Genomic DNA, 18,836 nt, shown 5'->3' on the forward strand with positions numbered 1-18,836 from the left:
GAAGACGAGAGAGAAAAACGTGTGACAGACAAATAGATTCCGAGAGAAGGCGGCGGAGAGTTAAAGAGACTAAGAGAATGAGAGAGAATGCGAGAGAGAGAGGGTGACCGAGAAAGAGGGTGAGAGAGAAAGTAGTACACGGTGAAAGTGGGTCAGAGATAGAGAGACAAAGAGGTTCAGAGAGAAGGAGGGTGAGATCGAAAGAGGATGAAAAAGAAAGAGGTTGAGAGAGAAAAACAGATAAAAAGGTGAGAAATAAGGTAGCACAGAAAAGAGCGTGTTTGAGAAATATGGCGTGAACAATAAAGAATCAAACGAGAGAATGAGATTGATTGACTTAATGGGGAGGGAAGAGAGGAGACAGAGCGAGCGTGTGGATGAGGGAGGCAGCTGGTGTGAGTAGGATTGTATGTCAAATAGTCAATCAAGTCATCCCGATCATAAAAATCTCGAGTGTGAGTGAGTTGCCAAGACAACGAGTGAATGAGACCGAGAGTAAAGAGGAACATGAGAGAGTGTGGGATAGAGGGAAAGTGTTTGAGAGAAAGTGGCAGGGTGTGTGTTGGAAGGTGGGAGTAATAGTGGGAGGGATAGACTTCATGAGAGCGTGCGCGAGGGACAGTGTGAAAGAGGGGGCTGGTGTAAGAGATTGGGAGGTAGTGTGAGAGAGGGTGAAAGAGTGAGAGAGGGGAATGTTTGATAGAGGAAGAGTGTGTGAGAGAGGGAGTGTGAATGAGTGTGCCTCATGGTCGGCTCATGCAGAATGTCAGGAGGCATAGCATAGAGGGAAATTTAGCCGATTGGAACACTAACTGGCTGTCACGTAGAAGACAGAGGGTGGTGGTAGATGGTAAATTTTAATCCTGGATCACAGTCACCAGCTTTGTACCACAGGGATCAGTGCTGGGTCGTTTGCTATTTGTGATTTTTATGAATGACGAGAATGATGGAGTTGAAGTTTGGGTTAGTACATTTGCTGATGACACCAAGATTGGTGGCGTAGTGGATAATGTGTAGGGCTGTTGTAGACTGCAAAGAGACATTGACAGGATGCATAGCTGGGCTGAAAAGTGGCAGAGATGGAGTTTACCCCTGATAAGTGTGAGGTGATTCATTTTGTTACGTCAAATTTGAATGCGGATTACATGGATAAAGCAGGGTTCTGAGGAATGTGGAGGAACAGTGAGATCTCGGAATTCATGTCCATAGATCTCTGAAAGTTACCATTCAAGTGCATAGAGCCGTGAAGAAAGCCTATATTGTGTTCGCATTTATTTACGGGGGGGGGGGGGGGGGGGTGAGTTTAAGGACCGTGAGAGTACAAGACCTTGGTTAGACCACATTTCGAGTATTGTGTGCACATCCGGACACCTCATTATTGGAAGGATGTGGAAGCATTGGAAAGGGTGCAAAGGAGATTTACCAAGATGCTGCCTGGATAGGTGGGTGGGACTCATGAGGAAACGTTGTGGGACCTAGGGCTTTTCTAATTGGAGCGAAGGAGGATAAGTGACTTAATTGAGGTGCAAAGGATGATGATAGGGATCTATGGATTGGGCGTTCAGCAACTATTTTCCTCGGGTGCAAATAGCTGTCACAAGGAGGCATTACTATAAGGTTCATGGTGGAAGATATCGGAGGGATGTCAGAGTTTGATGTTTTACTCAAAGTGTTAAGAGTGTGAAATGTACTGTCTGCTGTCATTGTGGAGTCGGACATTTTAGGAACTTTCAACCGGTTATTGGATTGGCACACGGAGGACACCAGAATGACAGGGAGTGATATAGCCTGATCTTGGTTTCGGAAAAAGCTTGGTACAACATCGACGGCCGAAGGGCCTGTTCTGTCCTGTACTGTTTTATGTTCTATGTTCTCTGGGTATCTTGAATGGCTAGCGAATAATTACCATCTTTGCAGAAATCTCGCTGGAAAAACTCCCCTCTACTCGGAGGTACTTGCTCCCTCTGTAAATAAGGCTCAAGTAGTTTAGGACGTGGAACGCATTCCCAGCTATTGTAGTGGAGTCGGCCACTTAAGGAAGTTTCAAGAGGTTATTGGACAGGCATATAGTGTGCACTAGAATGATTGGGAGTCGGTTCATTTGATCTTAGTTTCAGACTAGTTCGGCACAACATTGTGAGCCGAATGTTCTGTGTTGTGCTGTATCGTATTGATTATATTCCGGTCTTCCTTGTCAACAAGTCCTGCATTCCCCAACATTTCTCGTGTCTTTTTGTGTCCTCATTTGTTTCGACAAAACGTAAGCATGTATTTAGTTGTCCAGCCATTCCGTTGTTCCAATAATAAATTTTTCTTATCTGCCTGTCAGGCACCTTCCTTTGCATTTACCAATCATTTTCTCTTCACGATCCGGAGAAACGATTACAATCAGTTTGTAACGGAGCGGCGCGGTGGTTTGCTCTGCTGCCTCATTGCACCAAGGATCTATGTTCGATCCCGGCACTGGCTCACTGTCCGTGAGCGGTTTGCACATTCTCCCCCTGTTTGCGTGCGTGTCGCCTCCACAACCAAAAGAGTAAGTGGATTGGCCACGCTAAGTTGCATCTTAATTGGAAGGAAATGTTTTGTGTATTCATTATTTTTTTAGAGATTTTATTTTTCCGGCATGCTGGCTTTCCCCTTCTGAATCAATCCCTTGATTTTTTTTCTTTGCTGAATTCGAAACAGCGCCGAATCCTTAGGCTTATGGTTGTTCTTGGCCTATTTGTACGATACTTTCTTCGATATAATACGTCCCAACTTTCCCTTGTGAGCCATGGATTGGCTACATTTCCCGTTTTACTTTTATGCCGGACAGGAAGAGCCACAGCCTATTCATGATCATCTCTTTAAATTACATTTTCCAATAGATCATAGGCAATCACATCTCTTTTCAATATTGCTTCCTTTATTTAGATTCACGATTCTTGTGTCAGAATCAAATACTTTAGTCTACATCTTGATTGAAAATTCGAACATATTATGGTCGCTCATCCCAAAAGGTGTCTCACAACTAGATTGCCAAAGATTCCGTTCTCATTGCATAGTGACCAGTCTAAGATTGTTTGTTAGCTAGTTAGCACCTTCACATATCGATCCAGAAAAACATTCGGCATGGAGTCCAGGAATTCCTCCTAGACGGTATTGTGGCAAATTTGATTTTCAATCTCTAACCAGATTGAAATCACTGATGACGATAGTTGTCCCATTACTACATGCGCCACTAATTTCCTGCTGAAAGCTTTCCTGATAATATCACTGCAATTTAGGGTCTGTATATGGCGTCCAATAGTGTTTGTTTCCCGTTTCTGTTTAGCAGCTCTACCCATACAGATTCCCCTTTGTTGAATCTGACATCCTTCCTCACTATTGTGTAATGTTCGTCCTTGACCAGCAATGCAAGAGCCTAACACCCCTGGACTTTCAGTTCCCTTCCCTGGTCACCCTTCAGCCATGTATCCGTAATCCCGAATATGTCATACCCTCTCATGTCTATTTGTGTAATTAGTTCATCCATGCTATTACAATTTCTCCCACGGTCAGTCTCAAAGTCTTTAAACGTGCCTTTTTAACATTACTATTCCCACTCCCAATATTCTCCACTGTGGTTCTGTATGAATCTGGCTCTTGGTTTATCTGCCTATCGCTTTTCCTATTTCCCTTTCTCTCTTTTTTTGTCTTTATTTCCGTTTCCTGCCAAACTCCGCCTCGATATCAGTCCCAGTCCTGCCGTGGTGCAACGTGTTAGTTTATACTGGTCCCACGTCTCCCAGAATCGGTTCCAGTGCCCCAGGAATCTGAAACCCTCTCCCCTCATATCATCTCTTCAGCAGTATTCATCCGGTATATCCTGTTATTTGTATACTGAGAAGCGCATGGAAGAGGTAGTCGTCGTACTTTAGATGTCCGAATGCTCAACTTACTTCCGAACCTCCTATATTCTGCTTTTTGGACCTTATCAGTATTAAACTGTGTAGTTGATACCAATGTTACCACGACCACTGGCAGTTCACTCTCCTTCTGCCTAATATTCTGTAACCGCTTTGCAACGTCCTTGACGCGAAAATCATGGAGGCAATATAACATCCCAGAGGCTGGTTTGCGGCCACAGAAACGCCTAACTATTCCCCTTACAATTGAATCCCCTATAACGATTGCATTGTCACACGTTTTATCCCTCCCCTCTGCAGTAGTACCAACCGTGGGGCAATAAATTTTGCTGCTGCTGCTTTTACCAGATAGGTAATTCCCCTCAAAATAATCCAAATGTCAATATATGTTTCCAGAGGAATGGCCGCAGGTGATTCGTGCACTGCCGGCCCAGCTCTCTTGTTCTTCGTGGTGGTCACCCATTCCCCTCCTGCATGTGGAATCTGAGCGTGGGATGTGACCCCCTTCTCTTTCCGTGCTATCCAGAACACCCTACTTCGTTGAAGCTCCACAATGTCCCCCGCCGCTGCACCAGCTTCACAACGCGTGCTTCCAGGAGCTCAGGCTGGAGAGAATTCCTGCACCCATGCTGAGCTCGGGCACTGGAAATGTTCCCGCCCTCCCACACTGGACAAGAAGAGCAAGCGAAGACTTTGAGATCTCCGACATGACGCAACCGCAGATGATGCACAATTCTGTTGGGCCCTTCATTCCTTGTCCCCAGAACTGTCAATTATATGCCTTGCAGATTGTGACCAACAAACCGGTTTGCCATCAATAAACTGAAAATACTTCAGTTCTCTGATGACTGGCAGATAACGTGAAGCTTTGTTAAAAGTTAGAGCAGGCAGTATCGCTGATCGATCAAGACAAATATTTGGGAACTCAGCAACTGATTTGCTGCCGCCTATTATTGTTTCTGAAAACAGCCACAATTTGTTTTAATCTTCGTTCTGCTTTAAACGTCAAGTCCACACCACAGTATCATGTGATTTACAGTGCAGAAGGAGGCCATTCGGCCCATCGGGTCTACACCGGCCCTTCGAAAGAGCACCCTACCTACACCCGTAAACCAGCAACCCCACCCAACCTTTTCGAACACGAAGGCCAATTTAGCATGGCCAATCCACTTAACCTGCACATCTTTGGGCTGTGGGTGGAAACCGGAGAACCCACGTAGACACGGGCAGAATGTGCAGCCTCCTCACATACAGTGACGCAAATAGGGAATTTAACCTGGGACCCTGGAGCTGTGAAGCAAAAGTGCTATTAACTGTGCTACCGTGCATCCCATGTCTTTTTCCTCGGATGGTCATGACCAACACGAGGGGACATAGCTTTAAATTGAGCGGTGATAGATATAGGACAGATGTCAGAGGCAGTTTCTTTACTCAGAGAGTAGTAGGGGTGTGGAACGCCCTGCCTGCAATAGTAGTAGACTCGCCAACTTTAAGGGCATTTAAGTGGTCACTGGATAGACAGATGGATGAAAATGGAATAGTGTAGGTCAGATAGGCTTCAGATGGTTTCACAGGTCGGCGCAACATCGAGGGCCGAAGGGCCCGTACTACGCTGTAGTGTTCTATGTTCTATGTTCTATGTGCAACACTTACTCCCCTCGTCGTTTGCCTTATTAAGAGCAAACCATTCGATTTTAATACTGGCATCAATCTCTCAGACTATCACACAAAAATTGATAGTGGTTATCCATCCGATGGCGAATCGGACTTCACGAAAGTACATGTTGGAGAAAGAGTTCGTTCAAGAAGATTAGAACAGTCCTGACCCACAGTAAGAACACATGCCAGTTAAATTGGAGAGTTGGGGAGAGAAATGGCAGATGGAGCTCAATCCAGGCAAATGCGAGGTGATGCATTTTGGAAGATCTAATTCAAGAGCGGACTATCCGCTCAATGGAAGAGTCCTGTGGAAAAGTGATGTCCAGAGAGATCTGGGAGTTCAGGTCCATTGTGTCCTGAAGGTGGCAACGCAGGTCGATAGAGTGGTAAAGAAGGCGGACAGCATGCTTGCCTTCATCGGACGGGGTATCGAGTGCAAGAGTCAGCAGGTAATGTTACAGTTTTATAGGACTTTGGTTCGGCCACATTTAGAATACTGCGCGAACTTCTGGTCGCCACATTACCAGATGGATGTTGATGCTTTGTAGAGAGTACAGAGGAGGTTCACCAGGATGTTGCCTGGTATGGAGGATGCTAGCTATGAAGTAAGGTTGAGTAGATTAGGATTGTTTTCTTGGAAAGATGGACATTGCGGGAGGACCTGATTCATAAAAATTATGAGAGGTATAACATAGAACATAGAACGATACAGCGCAGTACAGGCCCTTCGGCCCTCGATGTTGCACCGACATGGAAAAAAACTAAAGGCCATCTAACCTACACTATGCCCTTATCATCCATATGCTTATCCAATAAACTTTTAAATGCCCTCAATGTTGGCGAGTTCACTACTGTTGCAGGTAGGGCATTCCACGGCCTCACCACTATGCGTAAAAAACCCACTTCTGACCTCTGTCCTATATCTATTACCCCTCAATTTAAGGCTATGTCCCCTCGTTCTAGCAACCTCCATCCGCGGGAGAAGGCTCTCGCTGTCCCTATCTAACCCTCTTATCATTTTGTATGCCTCTATTAAGTCACCTCTTAATCTTCTTCTCTCTAACGAAAACAACCTCAAGTCCATCAGCCTTTCCTCATAAGATTTTCCCTCCATACGAGGCAACATCCTGGTGAATCTCCTCTACACCCGTTCCAAGGCTTCCACGTCCTTCCTATAATGAGGCGACCAGAACTGAACGCAATACTCCAAATGCGGCCGTACTAGAGTTTTGTACAACTGCAACATGACCTCATGGCTCCGGAACTCAATCCCTCTACCAATAAAGGCCAACACACCATAGGCCTTCTTCACAACCCTATCAACCTGGGTGGCAACTTTCAGGGATCTATGTACATGGACACCGAGATCCCTCTGCTCATCCACACTACCAAGAATTTTACCATTAGCCAAATATTCCGCATTCCTGTTATTCTTTCCAAAGTGAATCACCTCACACTTCTCCACATTAAACTCCATTTGCCACCTCTCAGCCCAGCTCTGCAGCTTATCTATGTCACTCTGTAACCTGCAGCATCCTTCAGCACTGTATACAACTCCACCGACTTTAGTGTCGTCTGCAAATTTACTCACCCATCCTTCTGCGCCCTCCTCTAGGTCATTTATAAAAATGACAAACAGCAACGGCCCCAGAACAGATCCTTGTGGTACGCCACTCGTAACTGAACTCCATTCTGAACATTTCCCATCAACTACCACTCTCTGTCTTCTTTCAACTAGCCAATTTCTGATCCACATCTCTAAATCACACTCAATCCCCAGCCTCCGTATTTTCTGCAATAGCCGACCGTGGGATCCTTATCAAATGCTTTACTGAAATCCATATACACCACATCAACTGCTCAACCCTCGTCTACCTGTTCAGTCACCTTCTCAAAGAACTCGATAAGGTTTGTGAGGCATGACCTACCCTTCACAAAACCATGCTGACTATCCCTAATCATATTATTCCTATCTAGATGATTATAAATCGTATCTTTTATAATCCTCTCCAAGACCTTACCCACCACAGACGTTAGGCTCACCGGCCTATAGTTACCGGGGTTATCTCTACTCCCTTTCTTGAACAAAGGGACCACATTTGCTATCCTCCAGTCCTCTGGCACTATTCCTGTAGCCAATTATGACCTACAAATCAAAGCCAAAGGCTCAGCAATCTCTTCCCTGGCTTCCCAGAGAATCCTAGGATAAATCCCATCCGGCCCCGGGGACTTATCTATTTTCACCTTGTCCAGAATTGCCAACACTTCTTCCCTACGCACCTCAATGCTATCTATTCTAATAGCCTGGGTCTCAGCATTCTCCTCCACAATATTATCTTTTTCTTGAGTGAATACTGACGAAAAGTATTCATTTAGTATCTCGCTTATCTCCTCAGCCTCCACACACAACTTCCCACCACTGTCCTTGACTGGCCCTACTCTTACCCTAGTCATTCTTTTATTCCTGACATACCTATAGAAAGTTTTTGGGTTTTCCTTGATCCTACCTGCCAAAGACTTCTCATGTCCCCTCCTTGCTCGTCTCAGCTCTCTCTTTAGATCCTTCCTCGCTTCCTTGTAACTATCAAGCGCCCCAACTGAAACTTCACGCCTCATCTTCACATAGGCCTCCTTCTTCCTCTTAACAAGAGATTCCACTTCTTTGGTAAACCATGGTTCCCTCGCTCGGCCCCTTCCTCCCTGCCTGACTGGTACGTACTTATCAAGAACATGCAATAGCTGTTCCTTGAACAAGCTCCACATATCCAGTGTGCCCAACCCTTGCAGCCTACTTCTCCAACCAACTCATCCTAAGTCATGTCTAATGGCATCATAATTGCCCTTCCCCAGCTATAACTCTTGCCCTGCGGGGTATACTTATCCCTTTCCATCACTAACATAAAGGTCACCGAATTGTGGTCACTGTTTCCAAAGTGCTCACCTACCTCCAGATCTAACACCTGGCCTGGTTCATTACCCAAAACCAAATCCAATGTGGCCTCGCCTCTTGTTGGCCTGTCAACATATTGTGTCAGGAAACCCTCCTGCACACATTGTACAAAGAATGACCCATCTAATGTACTCGAACTATATCTTTTCCAGTCAATATTTGGAAAGTTAAAGTCTCCCATAACAACTACCCTGTTACTTTCGTTCTTTTCCAGAATCATCTTCGCCATCCTTTCCTCTACATCCCTAGAACTATTAGGTGGCCTATAGAAAACTCCCAACAGGGTGACCTCTCCTTTCCTGTTTCTAACCTCAGCCCATACTACCTCAGAAGAAGAGTCCCCATCTAGCATCCTTTCCGCCACCGTAATACTGTCCTTGACTAGCAGCGCCACACCTCCCCCTCTTTTGCCCCTTCTCTGAGCTTACTAAAACACCTAAACCCCGGAAACCTGCAACAACCATTCCTGTCCCTGCTCTATCCATGTCTCTGAAATGGCCACAACATCGAAGTCCCAGGTACCAACCCATGCTGCCAGTTCCCCTACCTTATTTCATATACTCCTGGCATTGAAGTAGACACACTTCAAACCACCTACCTGAACACTGGCACCCTCTTGCGAAGTCAAATCTGTGCTCCTGACCTCTATACTCTCAATCTCCCGTACCCCAAAACTACAATCCAGGTTCCCATGCCCCTGCTGAATTAGTTTAAAACCCCCCCAAAGAGCACTAACAAATCTCCCCCCCCAGGATATTGGTGCCCCTCATGTTCAGAGGTAGACCATCCTGTCTATAGAGGTCCACCTTCCCCAGATAAAGCCCCAGTTATCCAGAAATCTGAATCCCTCCCGCCTGCACCATCCCTGTAGCCACGTGTTTAATTGCTCTCTCTCCCTATTCCTCATCTCACTATCACGTGGCACGGGCAACAACCCAGAGATAACAACTCTGTTTGTTCTCGCTCTGAGCTTCCATCCTAGCTCCCTAAAGGCCTGCCTGACATCCTTCTCCCCTTTCCTAACTATGTCGTTAGTGCCAATGTGGACTACGACTTGGGGCTGCTCCCCTTCCCCCTTAAGGACCCGGAAAACACGATCCGAGACATCACTTGCCCTTGCACCTGGGAGGCACATACCAAACGTGAGTCTCTCTCGCTCCCACAAAATCTCCTATCTGTGCCCCTGACTATTGAGTCCCCAATTACTAGTGTTCTACTCCTTTCCCCCCTTCCCTTCTGAGCAACAGGGACAGACTCCGTGCCAGGGCCCGTACCCCATGGCTTACCCCTGGTAAGTCGTCCCCCCCCACAAGTATCCAAAACGGTATACTTGTTACTCAGGGGAACGACCGCAGGGGGTCCCTGCACTGACTGCTTCTTCCCAGTCCCTCTTACAGTTACCCATCTATCTCCAGTCTTTGGTGTAGCTACTTCCCTGAAGCTCCTATCTATGACCCCCTCTGCCTCCCGAATGATCCGAAGTTCATCCAGCTCAAGCTCCAGGTCCCTAACACGGTTTTTGAGGAGCTGGAGTTGGGTGCACTTCCCACAGATGAAATCAGCAGGGACACTGACGGCGTCCCTCACCTCAAACATTCTGCAGGAGGAGCATTGCACTGCCTTCCCTGACATCACCTCTAGATTTAAAAAAAAAACAAGAAAAAGAAAAAGAAAGGAAGAGCTTACCTGATATTACCTCAAACCCTGCTCCCGCTGAAAGTTAAGCAAATTTAAAGCCACTCACTCACCTTCACGACAGGTCCCTGCTCCCGCTTCCCAACCACCGTGGGGTGGGGGGGGGGTGGTTAGAGGAGGAGGTAGGGTGGGAAACACTCACGAAGTGTTTCGGGTTTAACTGTCAGTTGCCAACAGCCCTTCCACAAACGACCTTCAACTTAGGCTGACCGCACTGCACGTATGCAAAATTTCCCCAGAACAGCTGATCAGTAGCTCTGCTCTGCTGCCCTCTGCTGGATGCTTGTCTTCACTCAAACTCCTTGGGTCTCCTTCGCCAGTTCACCTTCAACTTAGGCTGACCGCCCTGCACGTATGCAAATTTCCCCAGAACAGCTGATCAGTAGCTCTGCTCTGCTGCCCTCTGCTGGATGCTTGTCTTCACTCAAACTCCTTGGGTCTCCTTCGCCAGTTCACCTTCAACTTAGGCTGACCGCACTGCACGTATGCAAATTTCCCCAGAACAGCTGATCAGTAGCTCTGCTCTGCCGCCCTCTGCTGGATGCTTGTCTTCACTCAAACTCCTTGGGTCTCCTTCGCCAGTTCACCTTCAACTTAGGCTGACCGCCTGCACGTATGCAAATTTCCCCAGAACAGCTGATCAGTAGCTCTGCTCTGCTGCCTCTGCTGGATGCTTGTCTTCACTCAAACTCCTTGGATCTCCTTCGCCAGTTCACCTTCAACTTAGGCTGACCGCACTGCACGTATGCAAATTTCCCCAGAACAGCTGATCAGTAGCTCTGCTCTGCCGCCCTCTGCTGGATGCTTGTCTTCACTCAAACTCCTTGGGTCTCCTTCGCCAGTTCACCTTCAACTTAGGCTGACCGCACTGCACGTATGCAAATTTCCCCAGAACAGCTGATCAGTAGCTCTGCTCTGCTGCCCTCTGCTGGATGCTTGTCTTCACTCAAACTCCTTGGGTCTCCTTCGCCAGTTCACCTTCAACTTAGGCTGACCGCACTGCACGTATGCAAATTTCCCTAGAACAGCTGATCAGTAGCTCTGCTCTGCTGCCCTCTGCTGGATGCTTGTCTTCACTCAAACTCCTTGGGTCTCCTTCGCCAGTTCACCTTCAACTTAGGCTGACCGCACTGCACGTATGCAAATTTCCCCAGAACAGCTGATCAGTAGCTCTGCTCTACTGCCCTCTGCTGGATGCTTGTCTTCACTCAAACTCCTTGGGTCTCCATCGCCAGTTCACCTTCAACTCAGGCTGACCGCACTGCACGTATGCAAATTTCCCCAGAACAGCTGATCAGTAGCTCTGCTCTGCTGCCTTCTGCTGGATGCTTGTCTTCACTCAAACTCCTTGGGTCTCCTTCGCCAGTTCACCTTCAACTTAGGCTGACCGCACTGCACGTATGCAAATTTCCCCAGAACAGCTGATCAGTAGCTCTGCTCTACTGCCCTCTGCTGGATGCTTGTCTTCACTCAAACTCCTTGGGTCTCCATCGCCAGTTCACCTTCAACTCAGGCTGACCGCACTGCACGTATGCAAATTTCCCCAGAACAGCTGATCAGTAGCTCTGCTCTGCTGCCCTCTGCTGGATGCTTGTCTTCACTAAAACTCCTTGGGTCTCCTTCGCCAGTTCACCTTCAACTTAGGCTGACCGAACTGCACGTATGCAAATTTCCCCAGAACAGCTGATCAGTAGCTCTGCTGCCCACTGCTGGATGCTTGTCTTCACTCAAACTCCTTGGGTCTCCTTCGCCAGTTCACCTTTAACTTAGGCTGACCGCACTGCACGTATGCAAATTTCTCCAGAACAGCTGATCAGTAGCTCTGCTCTGCTGGATGCTTGTCTTCACTCAAACTCCTTGGGTCTCCTTCGCCAGTTCACCTTCAACTTAGGCTGACCGCACTGCACGTATGCAAATTTCCCCAGAACAGCTGATCAGTAGCTCTGCTCTGCTGCCCTCTGCTGGATGCTTGTCTTCACTCAAACTCCTTGGGTCTCCTTCGCCAGTTCACCTTCAATTTAGGCTGACCGCACTGCACGTATGCAAATTTCCCCAGAACAGCTGATCAGTAGCTCTGCTCTGCTGCCCTCTGCTGGATGCTTGTCTTCAGTCAAACTCCTTGGGTCTCCTTTGCCAGTTCACCTTCAACTTAGGCTGACCGCACTGCACGTATGTAAATTTCCCCAGAACAGCTGATCAGTAGCTCTGCTCTACTGCCCTCTGCTGGATGCTTGTCTTCACTCAAACTCCTTGGGTCTCCTTCGCCAGTTCACCTTCAACTTAGGCTGACCGCACTGCACGTATGCAAATTTCCCCAGAACAGCTGATCAGTAAATCTGCTCTGCTGCCCTCTGCTGGATGCTTGTCTTGACTCAAACTCCTTGGGTCTCCTTCGCCAGTTCACCTTCAACTTAGGCTGACCGCACTGCACGTATGCAAATTTCCCCAGAACAGCTGATCAGTAGCTCTGCTATGCTGCCCTCTGCTGGATGCTTGTCTTCACTCAAACTCCTTGGGTCTCCTTCGCCAGTTCACCTTCAACTTAGGCTGACCGCACTGCACGTATGCAAATTTCCCCAGAACAGCTGATCAGTAGCTCTGCTCTGCTGCCCTCTGCTGGATGCTTGTCTTCACTCAAACTCCTTGGGTCTCCTTCGCCAGTTCACCTTCAACTTAGGCTGACCGCACTGCACGTATGCAAATTTCCCCAGAACAGCTGATCAGTAGCTCTGCTCTGCTGCCCTCTGCTGGATGCTTGTCTTCACTCAAACTCCTTGGGTCTCCTTCGCCAGTTCACCTTCAACTTAGGCTGACCGCACTGCACGTATGCAAATTCCCCAGAACAGCTGATCAGTAGCTCTGCTCTGCTGCCCTCTGCTGGATGCTTGTCTTCACTCAAACTCCTTGGGTCTCCTTCGCCAGTTCACCTTCAACTTAGGCTGACCGCACTGCACGTATGCAAATTCCCCCAGAACAGCTGATCAGTAGCTCTGCTCTGCTGCCCTCTGCTGGATGCTTGTCTTCATTCAAACTCCTTGGGTCTCCTTCGCCAGTTCACCTTTAACTTAGGCTGACCGCACTGCACGTATGCAAATTTCTCCAGAACAGCTGATCAGTCGCTCTGCTCTGCTGCCCTCTGCTGGATGCTTGTCTTCACTCAAACTCCTTGGGTCTCCTTCGCCAGTTCACCTTCAACTTAGGCTGACCGCACTGCACGTATGCAAATTTCCCCAGAACAGCTGATCAGTAGCTCTGCTCTGCTGCCCTCTGCTGGATGCTTGTCTTCACTCAAACTCATTGGGTCTCCTTCGCCAGTTCACCTTCAACTTAGGCTGACCGCACTGCACGTATGCAAATTTCCCCAGAACAGCTGATCAGTAGCTCTGCTCTGCTGCCCTCTGCTGGATGCTTGTCTTCACTCAAACTCCTTGGGTCTCCTTCGCCAGTTCACCTTCAACTTAGGCTGACCGCACTGCACGTATGCAAATTTCCCCAGAACAGCTGATCGGTAGATCTGCTCTGCTGCCCTCTGCTGGATGCTTGTCTTCACTCAAACTCCTTGGGTCTCCTTCGCCAGTTCACCTTCACTTTGCCTGACCGCACTGCACGTATGCAAATTCCCCCAGAACAGCTGATCAGTAGCTCTGCTCTGCTGCCCTCTGCTGGATCAGGTATGGACAGGGTGGATAGCAACAAGCTTTTTCCAAGAGTTGGGGTGTCATTTACAAGGGGTCACGAATTCAAGGTGAGAGGGGGAAAGTTGAAGGGAGATGTGCGTGGAAAGTTTATTACGCTGAGGGTAGTGGATGCCAGGAACGCTTTGCCGGCGGATGTGGTAGAGGCGGGCACGATAGCATCATTTAAGATGCATCTAGACAGATATATGAACGGGCGGGGAACAGAGGGAAGTAGATCGTTGGAAAATAGGTGACAGGTTTAGATAAAGGCTCTTAATCTGCGCAGGCTGGTAGGGCCGAAGGGCCTGTTCCTGTGCTGTAATTTTCTTTGTTCTTTTGTTCAATACATTCAATGAATTCAGAATGTGTCAGTGATATCCATAACTCGACTGTTACTATTCAATTATTCAGTTCTAATTGTCAGTGTGCTTTTCTCGTCGGCTCCACTGTGCTCTGTGGTGTTGCGGCATCTTGAGATCTCACCATTCACTGATTCAGTTCCAATTGTCAGTGTGTTTCTCCGGGTGGGTCTACTGCACTATGGGATGCAGCTGCCTCTGTAAGTGTGACCATTCAGAGATTCAGTTCCAATTGTTCGTGTGTTTCTCTGGGTGGTTCCACTGCACTCTGTGCGATAGGTGTGTCAAATATCCAAAGTAACTGAATACTCCCACAAATCTTATTTGTTAATGAATGGGTAATTAAGCGTGGCGAATCCACCTCCCCAGCTCATCCACGGTTTGCGGTTTTGAGACAGAGGCAGACACGGGGATATTTTACAAACTCCACACAGACAGTGACCTGGGCCGTAATCGAACCCGGGTCTTCTGCACCATGTAGAAGCAGCGCTGACCACTGTGCCACCGTGCCCCTTCCAACTCGAAAGCTGATGCTGCTCCTCAAGCGAAGAAAACATTTCCAAACATTGGAACCGCAGGTAGACTCAAAACTGGAGCAGATACAAACCCTTCGCCTCAGAGAGCAGCAATAAAGCAGATTGAGAGGTGAAAACTATTTTCCCGTTTCCAACTGTTACTGACCGTCCATATGATAAACACACTTAAACTGAGACAGGCGGGTTGCGATGTGGAGGAAAAGAAAGTTGGTCTATGAGATTAAATGGCAGACGATAGGGTGAGAGCATGAGTGTGAGAGAGGAAAAGGCTGAGAGAGAAAGGGGACGCGAGAGAAAAAGAGAGAAAAAGGGTGAGACAGAAATATGGCGAGAGAGAAAGAGGTTCAGCGAGAAACGGAGAGAAAAAGAGTGTTTGAGGAACAAAGGGAAAAACAAGAGATGAAGGCTGATTGTCTGAGAGAAAGAGAAGGGGAGACAGGGGAGAGATTAGGTGAGAGAAATGGGTTGAGACAGAGATGGATTGAGAGTGAGAATGGGTGGAGAAACAGATGGTTTGATAGATGGGTTGAGAGAGATAGATGGGCTTTCAGAGAAAGATGCGTTGAGAGAGAGATGCATTGTGTGACAGGTGGTTTTCGGACAGAGATCGGTTGAGAGAGATAGATGGGGTTTAGAGAGAGATGAGTGGAGAGAGAGATAGGTTGTGAGACAGGTGGTTTTCAGAAAGAGATGGTTTGCGAGAGAGATGGATTGAGAGGGGGCGAATGATTGAGAGAAGGAGAGTTAGGTTTAAAGAGAAAAATTACTTGACAGTAATGGGTGTTGAGAGAGAGGTGTGTTGGGTGAGCTCGCTTGGGAGGGAGATCGTTTAAGAAAGGGTTGGGATGATTTCAGAGAGCAGCACTGGATGAGGGAGAGATGGATGGAGAGAGAGTTGGGTAGAGAGATGGCTTGACTGTGATTGGTTTTGAGAGAGAGCCAGCTGGAGACAGGAAGTGTTGACACACAATTCGTGTTTCCTTTCCGCCAGTCGGACGTCGTCAGCAATGAAACAAACCTACTAACCCCTTTTCACCAGCTTTGCTAAGCCTGAGGAGTTTTGAACCTGACAGTGTGGAATAGAACACATTCTCTGGCAGGAAGACCAGCGAGAGAAAAGTGAACATATTTTTACTTATTTATGTACTTCACCCTCTCTCAGCAAGTTCTATTTGTCTCATTGAGGTGTCCACACTTTTGCGATTCTTTATAACACCGTTGATTTCAACTGGCTGATATTTATGTTTCAATAGTTATTCCGATCGAGCAATATTCTGGCCGGTACTGCCATGGTTCTTTTGAGTAAGGCAACACTTGTGCAGAACCCAACGTATAGCTTGTGGAGTCAAAGTGAAAAATATACTTTTATTCTGATGAAAGTCTTCATATCTCCAGGTTCCGTCAATGGTCCAGATTGTCTGGGCAGTGCTGGAATGAGCGTGTTGGATTAGCTGCCGGAGAATGCAGTTATCGCTGCTCCACGAATACGTCGACATTCTGAGCCACAGAAAATGGATATGAAGCAGCGAAAAACTGCATTCATATAACATAGAACATAGAACTATACAGCGCAGTACAGGCCCTTCGGCCCACGATGATGCACCGACATCGGAAGTCAAAAACTAAAGGCCATCTAACCTACACTATGCCATTATCATCCATATGCTTATCCAATAAACTTTTAAATGCCCTCAATGTTGGCGAGTTCACTACTGTGGCAGGTAGGGCATTCCACGGCCTCACCACTCTTTGCGTAAAAAACCTACCTCTGATCTCTGTCCTATATCTATTAACCCTCAATTTAATGCTATGTCCTCTCGTGCTAGCCACCTCCAGCCGCGGGAGAAGGCTCTCGCTGTCCACCCTATCTAACCCTCTGATCATTTTATATGCCTCTATTAAATCATCTCTTAACCTTCTTCTTTCTAACGAAAACAACCTCAAGTCCACCAGCCTTACCTCATAAGAGTTTCCCTCCATACCAGGCAACATCCTGGTAAATCTCCTCTGCACGCGTTCAAAAGCTTCCACGTCATCCTATAATGAGTCGACCAGAACTGTACGCAATACTCCAAATGCGGCCGTACCAGAGTTTTGTACAGCTGCAACATGACCTCATGGCTCCGGAACTCAATCCCTCTACCAATAAAGGCCAACACACCATAGGCCTTCTTCACAACCCTATCAACCTGGATGGCAACTTTCACGGATCTATGCACAAGGACACCGAGATCCCTCTGCTCATCCACACTACCAAGAATTTTACCATTATCCAAATATTCCGTATTCGTGTTATTCTTTCCAAAGTGAATCACCTCACACTTCTCTACATTAAACTCCATTTGCCACCTCTCAGCTCAGCTCTGCAGCTTACCCATGTCCCTCTGTAACCTCCAAAATCCTTCCGCACTGTCTACAACTCCACCGACTTTAGTGTCGTCTGCAAATTTACTCACCCTATCTTCTGCGCCCTCCTCTAGGTCATTTATAAAAATGACAAACAGCAACGGCTCCAGAACAGATCCTTGTGGTACGCCACTCGTAACTGAACTCCATTCTGAACATTTCCCATCAACCACCACCCTCTGTCTTCTTTCAACTAGCCAATTTCTGATCCACATCTCTAAATCACCCTCAATCTCCAGCCTCCGTATTTTCTGCAATAGCCGACCGTGGGGAACCTTATCAAACGCTTTACTGAAATCTATATACACCACATCAACTGATCTAGCCTCGTCTACCTGTTCAGTCACCTCTCAAAGAACTCGATAAGGATTTTGAGGCATGACCTACCTTTCAGAAAACCATGCTGACTATCCCTAATCTTAGTATTCCTATCTAGATGATTATAAATCGTATCTCTTATAATCCTCTCCAAGAATTTACCCACAACAGACGTGAGGCTCACCGGCCTATAGCTCCGGGGCTTATCTCTACTCACCTTCTTGAACAAATGGACCACATATGCTATCCTCCAGTCCACTGGCACTATTCCTGTAACCAATGATGACATAAAAATCAAAGCCAAAGTCTCAGCAATCACTTCCCTGGCTTCCCAGAGAATCCTAGGATAAATCCCATCAGGCCCCGGGGACTTATCTATTTTCACCTTGTCCAGAATTGCCAACACTTCTTCCCTACGCACCTCAATGCCATCTATTCTAATAGCCCTGATCTCAGCATTCTCCTCCACGACATTATCTTTTTCCTGAGTGAATACTGACGAAAAGTATTCGTTTAGTATCTCGCTTATCTCCTCAGCCTCCACACACAACTTCCCACCACTGTCCTTGACTGACCCTACTCTTACCCTCGTCATTCTTTTATTCCTGATATACCTATAGAAAGCTTTTGGGTTTTCCTTGATCCTACCTGCCAAAGACTTCTCATGTCCCCTCCTGTATCGTCTTAGCTCTCTCTTTAGATCCTTCCTCGCTTCCTTGTAACTATCAAGCGCCCCAACTTAAACTTCACGCATCATCTTCACATAAGCCTCCTTCTTGCTCTTAACAAGAGATTCCACTTCTTTGGTAAACCACGGTTCCCTCGCTCTACCCCTTCCTCCCTGCCTAACTGGTACGTACTTATCAAGAACACGCAATAGCTGTTCCTTGAACAAGCTCCACATATCCAGTGTGCCCAACCCTTGCAGCCTACTTCTCCAACCTACACATCCTAAGTCATGTCTATTGCATCATAATTGCCCTTCCCCCAGCAATAACTCTTGCCCTGCGGTGTATACTTATCCCTTTCCATCACTAACGTAAAGGTCATCATTCATAATCTTTATTTAATGGTATAAGAATGGAATATTTTGCTAAATGAAAAGTTAAGTGATCTTCCATCGGATTTGATGGCTCTGGAAGTCGCATCCAGGTTCTGTAGATGAGAATTATCTGAGAGGACTAAAAAGAAACGTTTTGGGTTCGTCTTCAAACCAATTTCCAATCACCTAAAACGATGACTTGTAATTGTTTAATGTTTTGAACATTTACAATGCAACCGACATTTCTAATTGTATCCAAACCAGTCTGCACCGTCTCTCTGATAGTTTTCTGATCGGGTAACCT

The sequence above is a fragment of the Scyliorhinus canicula genome, chromosome 30 (assembly GCF_902713615.1).
Source record: "Scyliorhinus canicula chromosome 30, sScyCan1.1, whole genome shotgun sequence".
Classification (NCBI taxonomy): domain Eukaryota; kingdom Metazoa; phylum Chordata; class Chondrichthyes; order Carcharhiniformes; family Scyliorhinidae; genus Scyliorhinus; species Scyliorhinus canicula.